Consider the following 13,764-nt stretch of genomic DNA (forward strand, 5'->3'; position numbering starts at 1 on the left):
GAGAATCAATGTCCCCCACCCAGCCAAAGGCAGTGCCTGGCTCCGCACCTGCCTTAACCCAACAGTTCTCCAACAAGGAGCCACCAGTATTGGGGTCCTTGTCTCCTTGCGGAAACTGAGTCACTAAGCCCATGTGGGCTGGTGGTAGAGGCCTCAACAGATCCTCCCTTGGGCATCAGAGGGAGGGGCGCCCCATGGGAGGGCCGCCTCGGGAAAAACACTGAAAGCCGAAGGCTGAGGATGTTGTCTGTTGCCATGGCGATGCTGACCGCAGGAAGGCCCAGGGAGGCGGGAGTGGGGTTGGACTGGCTGCTGCCACTCAGCCACCAGGTGGTTGTGTCCTTTGAAAGTCCTCATCGTTGCACACTTTCCTGTCCCAGAGATGCCCCCAAAGCCACCCCTGGATGGCCTGCATCACCTGCCTGTGGCAGACCTTGGTGCCGCCCCTGTAGGGCAGTCACCTCTGATCCTGCATTCCCGGGACAGCCAGTTCCTGAGTGCAGCACGTGACCCAGGCTGGCCAGTCACAGCTGGCCTCTCCAGGGTGCTGGCTTGGGACTGAAGCCTTGGTCCATCCTGGAGAACACAGTGATGGGTCCGGTGGTAGACGTGGGTCCCACGTTGATCCAGAGTGAGGCTGCTGAGAAGTGACCCTGTTCTTTTCCTCTGTACTTAAACCTGGAGGCTGCCAGGCCAGAGGTCTGGAAGCCACCAATGGAAGATGCCTCTGGAAGGCATGTCCCCACGGAGGAAGAGAACAACTGATCATTTGATCTCCTGGATCTAGCTGTGCCTGAACCAGCCATGTCCTGGCCCTCCAATTAATTACAGGAGATGATACATGGCTTTGTCCTACTTAAGCTGGTTTCAGTTCTGTCACCTGTGCAGAAAGGTGTGTGCTATGCCCTGGCTTTTGCTACCAATCCCCGTGGGGTCCTCTGAGCAGGAGAGGCACACCCTTGGTGCTGGTTAGCTATGCAGAGGCTCAGGTCCTACTCTGCACCTCCTGAATCAGAATCTGCATTCTAACAAGATGCCTGGAGACACAAACATAGTGCAGTAGAAACATGGGCACAGCGGTGAGGAAACTGGATTAATACAGGGTTAATATAGGCGGATGGGGCCCCATGGATGGGTTTCCTATTCTGTGTTTTTCATTGCAGACACTTAATATTTAAAGCAATGGGAGGCACTCCCGGGTGAGCCTCTGGGCACACGGGTGAGTCACTGTCCAGGTGGCACATGCTTCCCCTCTCTGGGCTCTGAGCTCTCAGATGACCAACGGGGATAACACAGGAGATGGGGACGAGGCAATGAGGGATGCCAGAAGCAGGAGCATTAGGGCTCCAGACCCTGTGCCAGTGTAGACGGCTGCCATCACCACTGCCTCTTCCTGGGACTAAGGCCCCACCCAGCCTCTGGAGAGGGGTGAGGAGCTGAGGGGTGTTGACCAAGAGGGAAGCCAGGGGAGACTTTTGTCCCGGGAGGACGAGGTCTTGAGACCAGGACAGAATGTGGGGCTGCCTCCTGGGGAGGCCTTCGGTGCTCAGCCCTATGGCCTCTGTGCCACCAGGTAGAGCTTGTTTTCAAGCCAGAGGGGCTGCGGTGGCTGCAATGTGGGGCCTCCTGGAGAACACCAGGGCAAGGCTGGCCTGGGGCTCCATCGTTTTCTCACATCCCCCCACAAAATACCCACATCAGTCACTGAAGACGTCATTGCCCATCGTAGGAGTGGACCTATGCCCTTTGGAGTGACTCCAGGACCCATGGCGTGGGGGTAAACTGTGGGTGGGGGAGGCCTGCTGGGCGCCCCAGGTCAGGCCCCAGCAGCTTGTAGCCCCAGCACAGATCGGCCACATGTCCCTGAGTGGGAGACAGGGGATGTGGCCTCTCTGAGTCTTGGCTCCTCGCCTGCAGCTTGGGGATAATGATCAGATGGTGCCCTTAGTGGGGTGGTCATGTCACAGAGGCTTTTCTTCCCTAACAGGATTTCTGCAGGTGGAGAGCTGCGCCCAACCCTGGAGAAGCTCTGGGAACAGTGGACGGAGATTTGGGCTCAGCTTCCACAGCCATCCCCATCCTCACTCAGACTGAAAGCTGAAGTCCTGAGAGTGGCCTGTGAGGTCCTCGGTGAGCTGGGCACATGGCTCTGTTTCCTCCTGCCTCCTCCCAATGTCCCTCCAGCCATAGTGGCCTCCCTGCTGCTTCTGCACCCACCACGCTGGCCTCAGCCTCAGGGCCTTTGCAGCGCAGGGAGCAGCTCCACGCCGCGTCCTCTGCCTTGCACTGCAGGGCCGTGCTGGACCCTCTCCCTCCGTCCATCAGCTCTTTCCTTCGCCTCCTCCAGGGCTTTGCTCAAGGCACCTGCCAGCATGGCCATCCTTCCAGGACCACCATATTTAGGCTGCCAGCCCCGGCCCTTCCCGCCTCTCTTCCCCACTTTGTTTTTCGCTGGAGCACCATCGTCATTGCATGGCATGACTTGTGAGTGACTCGTCCGGCGTCCGTCTTCCTTCCTTGAAGACTGGTTTTTCATATGAGTGTCAAGAGCAGGGCAGGCCTGAGGGAGGCCCGCATCTGCCCTGCAGGAGCTCAGAGGTGTCCAACAGGGTAGGTGGATGGGCTTGTGGCCTCGGTGGTGGCCTTGGTGGGCATGGCTAGAGGATAGTGAGCAGGTGAAGGGGCGGCGTGAGGGGGAAGGGCCAGAGCCTGGCTGTGGCAGTGAGCAGGGGATGGGGGACCTGGAGAGACGTGGGTGGGCTGAGGTGCTTCGAGGCTGAGGACCCCTACCGAAGGCCGGGCAAGGCATGTGGTCTTCATGTCCTCACTGGCACTGGCACCAGCTGCTGGGAACCAGCTTAGAACAACCAGGCAGTGGGGACATCTAAGGACTGGAACCCCTCATGACCGGAGGATGCACTCTCCCAACACCCAGGAACCTCCGGGTGGGGTGGGGTGAGTGAGGGAGACCCATCATGTCTCTGGGGAGGGGCTGGGCTTGAAGAGCATGACCTCTGAGGGAGGCAACTTTGGGCTCCAGCTAACTCTGCCCATTAGGGCCTGGAGGGGGGCCTGATCCTATTGACCTCGGCCCCGCCGTGGGAGGTGGGTGACACCAGGCAAGAGGTGCTATGTGGGCCAAATGGCATGGGGCACAGACCACTTTCTGCCAACACCTGCTAGTCCCTGAAACTCAAAGACTGGTCAGCCATGAAGGGGCTGGGGGGCTGGCACCCCTGCAGAACCCTCTGTGAGGGCCGTGGGCCTTGGGGCCTGGCCGAACACAGTAAGTGTTTGATAATGGCAACTGGTGGGGCTGAGGCTGAGCCTAGCGTGGACTCCTGGTGAGCAGCCCCTGCTGAGAGAGTAAATAGCCTATTGGGGCCCCTGCCTGTGAAAGGGGGTGACCCTGGAGAAAAGGGTGGGTGGGGCTGCCACCCATCACAACCCAGCGCACATCACATGCTAAGGACAGCCCACAGGCCAGAGGAGGGCCACAAACCCGGCTCCCTCGCCCCTCCTGCAAGCTTTGGCTGCTAGTGACAGAGACCATCAAGGGCATTTTCAGGGTCAGTGGGGATGCTGGGCAGATGGTGGAGGGTCTTCAATGATGTCCCGTCCATGTGACTTTGCAACCAATCCCCAGGCGGTTGGTCCCTGCTGGGCACAGCACTTGAGCCGACCTTGGACAGGGCCAGGCTCAGTTCCTCAGTCCCGATCATCAGGTTGTTGTGAAAGTCGAGTGTTTAGGGGGCCGAACAGGAGGGTTCTGAGCAGCTCTGAGCCTATGGATGGCACAGGCATGTGCTCGGGTTGTGGGCCTTGCGCCCAGTGGTGGAGAGTTGTGGCATGCATGGCGGGCACCCTCGCTGCACGAGAGGGTCACCGTGGCTCGTGCACCCCTCGCGTAGTGGGCATGCCGCCTCTCGCGGAAGCTCTGCCTGCCCCCGTCCCAAGTGTCTTGATGGGGCTTGTGTAGCTCATAAAGGGACCGAAGAAACAGCAGATGATGGTGCAGATACACAAGCCAAATGTCCAACCCCAAGAGTCTGTTAAAGTGACAGAGGCCCTGGACGGCAGAAATGGTCAAGGGCAAAGAAGGAAGGTAGAATCACAGAGAGCGGGCGGCCTTTGAGAGCTGCTCAGTGGTGGGCAAGGGAGGGCTGGTGTCACAGGAGCTGGGACTCTCCTGCAATGGGTGGGGGCCACTGGGGACAGCTGCACACCCTCTAAATGCCACTCAGGTGTTCGGCCAGCTGAGGGCGGCAGGGCCACTGCAAAGGGAGGCCCAGACCCTTCACCCTGACACACCACCCTGGCCTGGACGATGTCCATCACCAACCCCAGCAAGGGGAGGAGGCCATTCTCAGGATCCCAGAGCCCAGGTGGGGTGCAGGCAGGGAGAACTCCATGCTGGGGGTAGGGGGGGAGCGTCTCATAGCTGGCAATGGGGGTCCTCGGGGATGGGGCCAGGCTTCAGTTCACAGCGAACAACAGGAGGATGGCTTCTGGGGAAAGTGGTGGACCTGGGAGAGAATACCTCGAGACGCTGGAGTGGGAGGGTCCCCCAGCGAATGGCCCCTGGCAGCAGCTGTTAGGCCCACCCCTTGACAGGACTCACCCGCATTCTCAGAGAAGCCCACATGCTTCTAGGGACCTGCTCTTAAATATGAGCCAGGACCAAGGGCCAGTGGACCTGGGAGGGGGCCCAGAGACTGAGAGAATCAGAGGAAGGGACACGTGGGCCTGGGGAGCAGTGGTGGCTGCTGACCTTTCCCTCCAAGATGTTCTTTCTTAAGAACTCAGCCAATGGGAATGGGAGGTCAAGTGAAATTCTGGTTGCTAGTGTCCCAAAGTTCCTTTGCAAGTGTGATCGCGTGTCTTGAACTGTTATTTTCCAGGGCCTGTTGGGGTCCTAAAGTGCAGAGGCTCCAGCAGAAACCACAGCAGGGCTGGCAGATGGAACAGAGGCCACCTTATCCAATTCAAGTGTCAGGCAAACAGCAGCCAGCTCTTCCAAGTGGGTCTGATTGGGACAGCCCTGGCCACTGCAGCCATCAGAGATGCCTGGGAGGCAGCTGTGGGGAGAGAGGCCGGCTGAGGACTCTACACCACCCCATCTGGCCCTGCAGCTGACGGGGTGTTCTACCAGCCCCTGCCCTGCCGTCACCCATGGATGATGCTCCAGGGACTGTTCTTGGGCCTCCTGCTATGGCCACTTAGGACAAAAGTCCATTTATCAGAAGCACTCCAACCGCTGCCTGCCACAACAAGCTGCAAGGACCTCCTGCCGCTCAGGAAAAGCTGGCATGTCTGTGCCCAGGAGGGCTTGGCTGAGCCAGTGGGCCAAGAGGCTGAGCTGGCCAGCACAGCTGCCCCGGGCCAGAGGAGGTGATGCACGAGGATGCAAGCGGACTGGACCCTTCTCTGGAGGCCTTGCTGGTGCGGAGCATGGGTCAGCATTGCAGGGGGGCCACGGACCTGAGCCCTGTGGCACAGCCCAGGATGGGCCCTCAGGACTGGGCGTGTCACAACTGCTCACCCACAGGGTGTCTGACCAAAACCCCACTTCTCCCCCATTCTCCCCATCTCAGCAAACATCATCATTTGCTCAGTGTCTTAAGCCAAACTGGGGTGATTCTGGAACTTGCCCAAAGTCCCCCAGCTGGTGACTGGCCCAGCAGGATTCAACTCTCCTGACCACCTGGGAGAGTAAACATGAGAACCAAATTCCAGCTCTGCTTGGAGAACTGGAAACTCTGAAAACGTTTACATTTGCAGCACTTGACAATACAGCATTTTATATATACATATTTTAATATATACATGATATACTGTATATCGTATATACTGTAATATATATAACATATACATATATATAATATACACATATTTTTTCCCCATTTGAAGAGGGTGAGTGAGGAGAAGGCAGGCCTGGCCTGAGGCAGAGCCTCCTTCCGACCAGCCTGGCTCTCTTCCGCGCAGGGAAGCCGTGCTCACCCAGCCGAGCTGGTCTGCTCTGGAGCCCATGGCTTCCTCAGTGAAGGGAGAACCAAACGCCAGGCCTGGTCCTGAACTGAGCACATCCTGGCTGCCAGCGGAGTCCTGGTGGTGCTGGCTGGCTGGTCCTGAGGGTGCCACACCCAGCCTCTCTCCCGGGTGTCCCGTCTGCTTTCCCTAGCTTGCTGGGCTCTGGGGCTTCACCTTCTGGCTTTTAGAGAACTAAAATCAGCAGAGCTGTCGCTGACTTCCTGGAGAGTGACAGCCAGAATCCCAGCCTCCAGCCAGACCGGGCATGCGGTGGAAGCAGCTACAGAAACCTGCCCAGCCTGGGGGCCACGTCCTCTCGCTGCCTTGAGAGCTCCGTCTGCCCTCAGGGGTGTCTGCTGGCCTCACCCCCAGCCCTCACCAAGCCTCTTGCCCTCATTCCCTCGACACCCATTTCCCCCTCACCTTGTGCCCTGAATGACCCCCCTCCCTCTTCACCTCCCTCCCCCACTGTCTCTGGAGGTCTGGCCCAGGGATTTAGGGAGCAGGAGCCTGGAGCTGCCAGCTGGTCCCTGCTGCAGTTCCCTGTTGGGCCACGCCGACCTCATTTCCAGATGGTGGGGATGGGCGGCAGTGGAGGGGGTGAATTCCCAGACCCCGAGACCCTAATCTCCAGCCAGACCCCAGCTCCTTTTGAGCTGAACAATCACTGTCCAGGCCCACTGGGGCGAGGAATTAAAAACAAACAGAAAACATTCTTCCTGGCCCCCACACTCAATTATTTCCTTATTTTCTAATTCACAGAGGCTGGCTATCTTCTCAGTTCCTGAATCATCTAGGAGACTTTGATGGGCCTCTGCATTTTATTTATTGTGTTTCTCCAGTGCAATGAACTTCACATTTCCCCTCCTAAGCAGCTCTATGTGATGTATGTTGACATTTTAATTGGTTTGGAAGGGTTATTAATATACCCTGCCCCTCCTCTGCCATCTTGGGAAGGGCAGGCCACGCACGGGCTCCCTGTGGGAGAGGTGTTGAGCGTGTATTCCCCCCTGCATCCTGCAGCTACCTAGGGACACTTGCTGTGCCCCAGGCACCATGGCAAGTGCTGAAATATGACCCTGAACAGGCCAGACACAGGAGTGGTCCAACGCACTCACAGACCAGCCAGGAGACACTAATGTCAAGCGAAGAGGCCAGCAGACACCCTATAATTGTGAGTGTTCTGAAGGACCCCAAGCCTCATCTCTGCACATGCGTGTCCCTGCTACCAGTGTGTACCCATTCTGCTGGAGACGACTGGAGCTCCTCTCACCTGCTCAAATCACTCCACATAGGAGCGTTTTCCTGGATTGCTGGTTCCACAGTTTGGGGAATACTGCAGTAATCCCAAAGGTGATTTCTGGACCTAGAGCCTTCTCTGCTCAGATAAATATGGGAATTCACAATGCTTCTGAGCATTTTCAAGACGCCGAGAAGTCCCACAGTTAAAAAAAACACACCAACTCTGTTTACCTTTGTTTAACCTGGCATTTTCAAACTCACCTAACCATAAAATTATTTTGTTGTATAATGTCACATTTATTGACATCCACAGGATAAGCTTTTGTGTAACTGCACCTGGAACTGCCTTTCTTGGAGAAGCAGAGTCCCCCGGGTCACATGGCTGGGGAAGACTGATGCCCAGAGCCCTGTGGAGGGGCCACAGTGTGGGCCCTCACTTGGGTGGTGCCCTCATGGGCTACTCGGATCTGCCACATCATGGCTGCAGGTGGATCTGGTGTCTGTGTGACAGCTCTCTCTTCACTCCTACACCAGCAGTGAGGAGGGGCCTCATGAATCATGCATGGTTCATTAATCTTACTTAAAATGCAGATGGATTTCCAACTTACTCTGATAGTTAAAGCCCATGGTGGGAATACGCTTAAAGCATCTAGGGTGACATCTCTTTTGCTGAAGCAAAAGAGATGAGTCCTTTTGCTTCGTTTAAATCAGTCATACTGGTGGCTAAGCAGCATGGACAGCCCTGTTAAATCCTAATGAAGAGGCTCTCTTATCTCTCTTTGTCACACATACATGTCCTGGGCACACAGCTTCAGCTAGGAACGGAGCTGTATGGTCCCCAGTGGTACCAGGCCCTCAGGTTCCTGATTTGGCAAGGGAGGAAAAACTAATTATGGCTTAACTTCCTGAAGGTCAGAACCTATTTCCCTCTAGCTACTTTTCAGAAACCTTCAAGGGGATCAGAGGACCATCAGGGTTCCTGCGAGCACCTTGCTGGACAAAGCCATCCTGGAGCACTTGAACCAGTCTTGTGAGTGAGCTGATGGGCAGAGAGAGACCGGTGTGGTTTCGGCAGGTGCTATGGGGACAACACCCAACCTCGCTGAGTGAGTGGAATCCGACAGTCTTGGCAGAAGTGGCACCATAGATTCATGCACACTATGCCCATGCAGCTGTCACTGAGCAACCCCAGGACGTGCTGAGTCTCCAGCACCTTCCTGACCACAGTGGCTTGCTTCCAGAGAGACTGAGGCAAAAATAAACCTCACCCAGCGAGGAAACTTGGTCTCCACACGATTTTGGAGCTAGTGTGAAACCTGTGTATAAGCCCCCAACTGTCCCAGGCAGTCACTTCTCTGCAGAGAGTTTTCAGCAAAGTGAACATTCCAGTCCACAATTAGTACTTTAAAAAAGAACCCCAATCTGTTCCTGTGTCTTGGGCCTCTGATAGGGCCCCGTTTTGCAATGCACAGCAATGCTTCCTGAAAGCAGTCCTGTGTCCAGTTGCCCCTCCCCGCCCGACACCCTTGTTCCCCGCCTCTGTCGCCCAGCACTGCCCTGCTCTTCCTTTCTGCCTCTCAGGTCCTCTCTGTCACTCATTCTGCTTCAGAATGATCCGGGTGTTGGCTGACAATGGCTGGGAGGGTCAGGGGGAGGGCACGTGTCCCCAGCAGCTTGTCCTGTCCCTCACAAGCTCACGTGGCCAATGCTGGGTCTGCCTGGCCCCACTAAGGTACATCCTTTCACATCAAGTGACGCGAATGGAAACTAATCATCACCAGTCTTGTGGTAAGCCTGGCCTCTGGGTTGAGATGTTATCATAAGTAGTCTCCACGGTTTGACACAGAGTGGAGTCTGTCTAGAATCATTTTCTGCGTTGACTTAATGGAAACGGATCAGATTAGCAGAGCTCCTGAGACTCTACCGTGACAGCACATGCACACATATACATGCACGCACACACACATGCATGGGCATGCACACGCACGCGTGATAACACCACTTGACTCTACCGACCTCGCTAACTTTCAACTTTGAAACGATTGTAGATTCAAAGGAGGTTACAAATAAAAAACCCAGGAACCTAGTGTCTCTTCACCCAGTTTCCCGTGGGAATGTCCTGCATACCACAGTGCAGACCAGGACGGCACTGCTTCTGACATGCTCTGGTGACTGCTCAGGTTCACAGTGTGGAGGGTTAACCCAGGGGTTCTGTATGGTCGGCGCCTTTGAGTGTCCATGGCACCATGGCGATGCCCCAGCTCTGATGGGTGAGGGCTGCAGCCAGTCTGTGCTGGGACCCTCCCCCCAGTCCCCTTTCATCTGTGCAGATGTGCTTATTGAATTCCCATGTCTCTTGCCCCTCTCGTCTCTCCTTGTCACGGCCGCCATGCATCTCTTGCGAGGTCTGGGTGGGAGTCTGTCTCCCCAACACAGGCTGCTCCTGTGTAACTCTGTAAGTGCACCTCTCCTGCCCCACGAGAGCTTCCTGCACTGCGACACTATGCATCCCTGAGCATTGATGGAGGATTTCCTCACCAGCCTGTCATTGGTGCACATTTCTCTCAATGTTCCTTGGGGGCTTTAACCTACCTGCAGCAGGAAGTGCCTGCGATTGCCGGAGGGTCACGTAGTTCAGGGTGAGATGAGAGTAGGCAGTCCTCAGGGTGGTGAGAGGACCGTCCGCCCAGGCTTGGCCATGTAGCACTGTCCCGCGCTCTAGGCGCAGCTGGCGGTGGCCAGGTCAAGAGCAGGAGGCCCTGATCCTCTCCTGTCTTTGGCCTGCCAAGTTCCTGTTCCTTGCAGAAAAGCCTGCATCCTGCGCACTGGCCTCCAGGCTGCCCTGTTGCTCAGGGCACCAGGCCACAGCCTCTGGGGGGCAGGTGTGGGACCCCCAGCCCCACACCAGGTTTATGGCAGGAGGCATGAAAGGAAGAGACCAATGAGAGCCCCCCACCTCTTGTCTGTGCCCTCCTCCCTGGGACGCTCAGCCCTGTGGTTGGCCTAAGAGCTTCCTGAGGCTACAGTTACAAGTGGCCACAAACTGTGAGTTAAAGCAACAGAAGCTATTCTGTCAGTCCTGGAGGCTGGACGTCCGAGGTCAAGGTGTCGGCCTGCTGAGCTGCACTCTCTGAGCCCTGCGGGGAAGAATCTGTCCTGGACTCTGCCGATGTTGTGGCAGCCCTTGGCTCGTAGAGGTGTCCCTCCAGCCTCTGCCTGTGTCTTTAGACTGTCGTCCCTCTCCTGTTCTCACAAGGAAGGGCACCGGCTATCCTGGGTCAGGGCCCACCCTGGTCGACCTCATCCTGACTTATGTCCTAATCATGTCTGCAGTGACCCTATTTCCAAATTCACAGGCATGGGGTATAGGACTTCAACACATCATTTTGGGGACACAATTCAGACCACTACATGTGCCCATTATGTCCTCTGACAAGCTGAGGAATCTGTCCAGAGGGTGTCAGGCCCAGGGGCCTAAACTCCCAGAAGTCAGGAGGCCTGGCTGTTGCCTGGCTCTGCCTGTGGAGGGGTCACTTCTTCAGTGAGCTGGGTGGTCTCAGACACTGCTGTCATGTTCATGTCCTGCCCCTGCCTGGGGTACTCAGGGAGAGGCCAAGTGTGCCGTTGAGGCTCACAGGCAGAGAGGGCCTCAGCCACAAGAAGACGCAGTGTCGCCATGCTCTGAGGAGTTGTAGAGGTGGCAAGCCTACCATTGCAGCCTATAGATGACAAAGCCGAGGCCACACAGAGCTGAGCCAGTGTGGGCCCTGGCCACCACTCATCCACCTGTGCACGCCTCCCCCTTGTGTAGACCCTGGCCCACAGCCAAAGGCAGAAATGTGGGCTTGTGATGTGGTCTGGAAAATCGCACTTCAAAGCAGTGGCATGAACAAATTGCATGATTTGTTCTCAAACGTGTTTTTGAGAATAAATCATGCAGTCACTGGAGGGATGTTTGTAGAGATTTAAAAATTAGAATAAATATGCAGTATTTCATTAATGAAGATAAGCTTGAATATTTAGGGAAAGATGCATTTTCAAGGACTTTCAGGCATATGCTTCTTTTAATGGACTTTATTTTTTAGAGCAGTTTTAGGTTTACAGCAAAACTGAGCATAAGGTGCAGAGATTTCCACATCCCCCCCATGCACAGCCTCCCCACTATCAACACCCCCACAGAGCACTGCAGGTATCACAGCTGATGACCCCACAGTGACATGTCATCGTTACCAGAATCCATAGTCTGTGTTAGGCTTCACTCTTGGTGTTGGACATTCTACAGGTCTGGCAAGTGTATGACACATACCCACTGTTACGGCATCATACAGAGGAGTTTCACTGCTCTAAACATCCTCTGTGCTCCACCTGGTCCTCCCTCCCTTGCCCCAGCCCCCAGCAACTGCTGACCTTCCTACCCTCTCGACAGTTTGGACATATGTTAATGAAGCAATTGATCTGAAAGTAAATGGAAAAAACCAACAATAGAATAAACAAAATAACAGTCTGTGGAATGCACCCTGGGGCAGGAGGTGGGGGGTTGGTGGTAAGGGGGTCACCCCTTTGGGGTCTCTCTACACAGCCTTGAGCTGTGCCTTCCTGGATGTGAGACCCCAGGGCAGGGGTCTGGCATCTGGTGGTGGCCCCACGATCCCTGGAGCAGCATTTTTCTCACAGGCAATGCATCCAGTCTTTCTTGGGCTGTGGCAGTGCCAAATGCTGGAGTCCAGCTGCCCTGAGTTCTGGCCCTGGCGCAGTACTGACTAGCTATGGTATGGGTGACAGGCTTCTTCCCCATGAAGACCCGAAGACAGCCTTGACCTCTGCATCCCGCCCTCCTCATCAGCTGGAGACCCTGGTGTGGTAGTGCGTCCACCCCTAGGACAGGACAGACCAGGGGCCACCCTGACCCTCGGAGTCCTCTTCTGGAGACTCTGCCTTCTGTCGCCTCCCACGCTGCCTCCTTGCTCTCGCAGCCCACACCTGGCCGTTAGTTGGCCTTCACGTGTGGCAGCTGGGCTGGCGGAGGGGCTGGTGCCAGGCCTGGGTGCCCACGAATTACTCAGGTGCAGAGAGAGGCCTCCGCAAGGCTCCCCACAGCCCCGCCCCGGTGTTCTTTCAGTGGGGCTTCCTCAGACTGCTGGTGCCAGCACCGCCCTGGGCTCCCACTCAAGCCCAGCTGCCTGATGCCTGTGAGTGGTCTGGGTGCTGTGCAGAGGGGGAGCCTATGCAACTGCCACAGTCATGGAGAGCTGATAAAGGGCACATGCTTCTCCTGGCCTCCTCAGAGGGAGCCCAGCTGGGCTCTTCTGGCCAGTGGCCAGAGCAGGAGACTCTGCTGCTGGGCAGAGTTTCTGGAGGCCAGAGCCACAGGACCGATGCCCCCCAGGCGGGCAGTGAGCACACGTGGCTTGTGAGGTCTGCTGGTCCTGGGGGCTCGGAGGTGGCCGTGGGGGGCTCTGCCCCAGCTCTGCCCCCCTGGCCTGTGGTTCTGCACTGGTGGCTACACCGCCCCATCTGCAGAGGGGACACAGCACTGTGTCGTCAGTGAAAAGAAAGTCCATGGCAGGACCCCACGTAGAGCCCTGAGTGACAGTGGTTTGTGCCATTCTAAAAGGATGTGAAAAACAGAAACCAGGAATAATGCATGGGAGAGAGGCACATGGGCCTCAAAGCCTGGGGTGAACAGGAAATGGAATGTCTGGCCCTTCAGGAAAGGGGCAGCAGCTGCCGCCTCTTCCTGGGCCTTTCTCCTGCCGCTGCTTCTTCCAGCAGTGTCCGGGATGCCCGGAGCTCCAGGCCTGTCTGTGCCAGCAAAAGCATTGCTTTCTCTCCGAGGTTCTGGTAAAGTCCAGATGGCCCACCAGGGCCTGAACTGGGTCAGAGGGCTGCAGCCTGAAGGATGCTGTCTCTGTGACTCCGAGCGGCTGGGACCAGTCACATGCCTGGAGCCTGGAGGCTGGTGGGCGCCACCTACTCTTCATTGACTGGGAATTGGGGGGAAGGAGGAGCTGCCAGAGGAAAAGTGGGTGCTGTGCAGCTGGAGAGCTAAAACCAGCCATCCTCCAGGGCGGCCCTCGTCCCACAGGCTAGTCTGAGCTTAAACACAACAAGGGATATAGCAACACCTAGGTGACCCCGACAGTCACAGGATGGCACACTCCAGAGCGCGTGTTTTGTTTCATTTTGCTGTGAAAGTGCTGTTGTAGTCAGCTTCAGGTAGGTTATGTTGTAGCAGCAGACAGCAATATCTCAGGGTTTTTTGTCACAAGCTTTACTCCTGCTCCAGCCAGCTGTGCCTCTTCATTCTGCAACCGGGACAAAGGTGCGGTGGGGGGGTCACCATCCTCATGGCAAGGGGACAAGACCGGTGGAGATGAGCCCAGTGGAGCCTGCACAGCCCTGAGACTTCTGCTCAGGAGGATCTGTGCCATTGGGCTCCATCCCAGCGACCAGAGCTGCCGCATGGCCACATGGCCGGCCTGCCATCAGTGG

Source organism: Cynocephalus volans, chromosome 1 (genome assembly GCF_027409185.1).
Source record: "Cynocephalus volans isolate mCynVol1 chromosome 1, mCynVol1.pri, whole genome shotgun sequence".
Classification (NCBI taxonomy): Eukaryota; Metazoa; Chordata; class Mammalia; order Dermoptera; family Cynocephalidae; genus Cynocephalus; species Cynocephalus volans.